General features: G+C 34.7%; 1 long non-coding RNA gene across 1 annotated transcript; it reads right to left on the bottom strand.

The window, feature by feature from the left end:
* Positions 1 to 1,371: 1,371 nt before the first annotated feature.
* On the bottom strand, positions 1,372 to 2,435 carry LOC128291511 (uncharacterized). Its single transcript, XR_008281333.1, has 2 exons — positions 2,386 to 2,435; positions 1,372 to 1,802 (listed from the first exon to the last, which is right to left on the bottom strand). It is a non-coding gene; the product is annotated as an uncharacterized LOC128291511 (long non-coding RNA).
* Positions 2,436 to 4,831: the final 2,396 nt, after the last annotated feature.

Raw genomic sequence — 4,831 nt, 5'->3', positions numbered from 1 at the left:
TTGGGAAGAAATCTTTTATTTCTTTCCATATTTGTTTTGTTTGTTTGCTGCTGTTTCTTTCTTTCTTTTGCAGGTAATCGAGGAAAGTAGACCACCAGCGTTGATTCGGCCGTAGAACACGACATGGTTCGAAGCCTGGGAATCACGGCACTGATTCGGGTTGCTGCGAGATGAACGGACACGAGCCAAAAGGGCGTGACTCTTGGTCTGATTGCGGCGCAAGTTCTTCCATCGCTTGGTATGGCTTGGGAGTTGCGGTGCAAACCCTAGCTAAGGTTTCCCAAAACTGAAAATAAGTTGGGCCAATTGGGCCGACTAAGTCTTGGGTTACTGGACTAGTTCAGGGGTATTGGGTATTTGATTATAAATGGGCTACTGGGTTAAGCGGGTTATTGGGTGTAACGGGTCTACTGGGTATTACATTGTAATTGGGCCTCGGGTAGACTAAAATTTTTTTGGGCTCTATATATGGACTATTTAAAACAGTAAACATTTGTTTATTTTTATTTTATTGTTTAAGACCCAGGCAAATTTAGGTTATTACAGCTGTAATCTTGCACTAGTTGCTGAAGAAGCAAAGGAACAAGTCTATCCAGTAAAGCTTGCATCATTCTGTATTAATAACAAATCCATTTTATAATATATGCATGGAAAAATTAGCGAGTGAAAATGAAAATCCCCCCTCCCGTACTAATAATAGTATTTGAGGTAGAGGATTAAGTTTGTGTCAGACACTATGTAATGTGATTTAATCAACCATACTAATTATCCTTCAATATATATAAATGAATATACTAAAGTAATGAAATAATAGTATAGTTAGAGGGGAAAGGATTGTATGAAACAGTGACACCATGTCATTTGTATCCCTTTCCAATAGTTTTATGCCATATCAATATTCTTATCCTGAATTTCAGGAGTTTATCCTGAATTTCAGTATTTTAATTTGGATTTGATTTTTTTTCAGGATAAAATCCTAAAATTCAGGATAAGAATACTGATGTGGCATAAAACTATTGGAAAGGGATACAGTTGACGTAGCGTCACTGTTTCATATAATCCTTTCTCATAGTTAGAGAGGCTCCTTAAATCTTGCAAGCCCCAAAAGATAAATGTGCAAATGGATAAGATAGGATACATAAACATAACCCTAACATCTGTATGCTGGAATTAAACAAGATATACTTACATATTTCTCGGACCCTTGACAGTTGAAGTTGGCAGTAAAATAAAAGGTCGCGTGTAAATCTGTTTACAAAAATCAACCTCATCCATCATGTTGTAAAAGTAAAATAAAAAATCATTGCTTAAACAGCTAGAAAGATGAGATAATTAAACACGTTAACATACTAGAACATAAATACAATCACATTATCATGCTGACATTCTAAAAAATATGACTAGAATCAAGATTCTACAGAAGTAAAATATAAATCGAATCATATGAGCCAGAACTGTCTAGTCAAAGGGGCTCCCAAATTAAGGTAACGCACCAGGAGCCTGAAAATTTTAAAATTCAATAAACCTAAAAGGAACTGCAAAACTTAACAATTTCATATTATTTTGGAAGGGAAAAACATATACAAATGGATATCTGGACAACCCAAAAGAACAATGTTTTGTCACGGGGCATAATTGAAGTTAAATATCCAAGTAATTGTCATGATCTTTGAAGCCAGTAAGATAACAACCTCAAGACATAGATTCAACTTCACATCAACCTCTAAAAATGGTTCAGACATATTTGTGTCCCAAGTAATATGACATGTTTGTGTCCCAAGTAATATGATTTATCATAGTAGCTGCAAAATTCAAAGCAACATTAATAGTTACAACATGGTACCAAGTACTCGCTTTATTTATATAGCACAACATGCATTCTTAAATATTCTGAAAAGAAAAATCTTCATAGGTCGTCCATCTTAATTCTGTTATCAATGATAAAACTGAATGAAATCTATCCAAGCACACACAAAAAAAAGATCGTACCCAGTGCACAAGGATCTTTGCTATAAACAGGGGCAGGTCTAATGTATGCTGCCTTCCCCTGTTCACAGAGGCTATTTCAAGGCTTTGAACCCATAACCAAGCAGATAGAAAGTCAGGGACGACCTTTAATATCTTTCCTATTATAACACAAAACTTGTAGCTATAGTTTGTATCCAATAGAGTGATAAGAGGATAGCAGCTAGGGACCAAATGAAAAGTTTAGCAACAGTCTTAAAAATCCAAAAGGGTATACATTTTAAGCTTAAAATGATTGGTTTCAAACAATAGGTTTAGCACTATGAAACAAGCATTTTAGTCTATCTAAACAACATCTGTCACTCTAAATAAAACCAAACCTATATTAGCTCAGAGGTATACAAATGCCATAATAAGTACCTGAAAAATGGTCATTTTGGCGTTCCACAACTTCTGAACCCTTGAACGCATACAATTTTAGCAACAAGTATACACTAATTTTCACGATCATCAAACAGAATATGAATAACAAGAACCATTTTCTTTGGTCGGAAAAAATGCTCTAAAGAAAGCTGATAAAAAATAAGGTAAACTCCTTACCTATTCTTTCCAACTCTATTTCTTTGGTCAGCATCTCTCTCATCCCCGGGGCGTGCACATGAACCCTTTGTTAGCAGCATATTCTTTGAGGACGGATCCAACTCTGTATCACCAGCCTTGATTTCATCCCCATCGTCCTGCAGTAGTTTGAGGTAAAGGACATGAACCCAAATAATTGTAGAAGGCAGCTGAATGCCATCATGAAAAACATAGTATTACCATTTTCCCCAATCTATCTTGTTCAGAATCAAAACTAAAATTCAAAAGGTGAAGGTATTTCTCTAAATCCAATGAAAAAGAACAATCCAAATTTAACATTGAGAAACCAGAAAGAAAATAGAGGAAGAAAAGTAATGGGAAATTGGAACGATTAGAAAGAAGAACCCTTGGACATTCTTGAGGGTTTGATTAAACCTGAAATGAACAATTAGAAAGATTGCCATGGCTGCTGCTGTTGTTCTTTCAAACCCCTCTTCTTGCTCACTCCAAATGTTCTACATAGGTATATTGGGAGAATGGTGAGGGTAAAGAGAAAGTAAGAAGAGAAAGTTAAAAAAAAAAATAGAGAAATTTCATACGAGATTTGTTGAAAAAATCTTAGATGGGAGTTGGGAGTTTGAAGAGGATGGGTAGAAAAGGAAAGGAAAATAATTTTGAACATTACTCGAAGCATTGAATAGCCATTCATTGGAGATCGCATTGAATTGCTATTTAGTGGTTTTGAGGAATCAGGCTGTAATAGCTATTCAACGGAATAAGTTTTACAGCCAACCAAACCCCTGAATAGTTTTACTGTATTGAATAAGGGAGGAATGGCTAAGCCATTCATGTCAACCAAATAAGGCCTCAAGAATTGCTATTGAACACCACACGACTAAAATTTATCCCTAAAATAGCCTGTTTTCTTCTCCCAAAATTCTGCTCCAGATTTCTTCCAACATTTATCCCCCAAATCAAGGGTACGTTCGCCCTTCAAATTCATCTCCTTAAAGGGTATGTTTTCTTTTTTTATGATAAGCTCCTAAAATAGGATTCTATTTCTCCTTCCTCATAACTTCATAACTCTTCTTGTATAGGAACGTGGTTGGATGAAAATTATTGTTATTATGATTCACGTCAAAGTCACACCTTAGATCCAAGAAGGGAAAGATTCTGCTACCACGAGTTCTTGAACTATGCCTGTAGCATGTCTTCGTTAGTTTTGTTATATATATATATATATATATATTTTTTTTTTTCTATTTCCAATTCATGATGAAGTAAAGCTTGTCTTTGTTTGACAAGAAAGTATTGCGGCATAATTTTTGGACAGGCTTGTGAAATGGAGTGAGAACATTAAAATTTCAAATTTCTTGGAAGAAGGTTGCAATCTTGTCCCTGTTGTTAGTAGAGGGCAATGATTATTTCAATTTCGTTGTTGTTTTATATTTTTTTAAGCTTTCATGTTAGCTGAAGAACCAGTTTGTGCAGAGACCACTTTGTGAAAGGCATAGATTTCAAGTTTGATCTATGCTTTAGGTGTTTTAAAATTCATAGAGGAAACGTTTAGTACTACGAAAAACCATTGTTAGTACTACAAATTGGTTAAATACTTCCTTTAGATTAATAGTAACAGTGTCTTTTGTGTTTAGGTGGAGAAAATGTGCACACGTAGCTTGTGATCCAAATGGAAACATTGAAATGGATATAAGCAAAGATACCCCCAAAAAAAAATAGGATGAGAATGACTTAAAAAAAAAAAAGAACTAAAGTTGAGGTAATCATATATAAACTTGGAGAAAGGATGCTTTAATGAATTTGGTCATAAGCATGGTTTAGATGCTTTCTGTTGAAAAATGATTTTTATTATCTGGAAAAAAAAAAGAAATGAAATTTAAGTGTGGGACAAGAGTAAGCTTTAACAGAGGTTGAATGGAAGGAAAAGATTCATGTAGTTGGCTCAAGAGTTTTGCTTTTAAGATCTTTAGGATGCTTGAATGTGTAAGGCCCTAAGGTCAATGCTGAACAAAAACTTAAGCAAGCTTGACTGGTACTTTTTAGTTATCAGGATACTCTGCTGCAGGTTTCAATTAGATGGCCAGTTAGTTTTCCATTTTTTAATTGAACAGTCATGCTTCCTTGATTAAACTTTAACCTTAAAGAGACTTAATATTAAATATATTCCATATTAGTTCTTCCTCATGGAGCATTCTCAGCAACCAACCTGATAGCTGCATTTTAGTTTGTTTGGCCAATTAGTGATTATAGCCCATAATTACTACACTTG

This window comes from Gossypium arboreum, chromosome 4 (genome assembly GCF_025698485.1).
Source record: "Gossypium arboreum isolate Shixiya-1 chromosome 4, ASM2569848v2, whole genome shotgun sequence".
Classification (NCBI taxonomy): Eukaryota; Viridiplantae; Streptophyta; class Magnoliopsida; order Malvales; family Malvaceae; genus Gossypium; species Gossypium arboreum.
The sequence above is the reverse complement of the archived record's forward strand: the minus strand, read 5'-3'. Positions and strand labels throughout refer to the sequence as shown.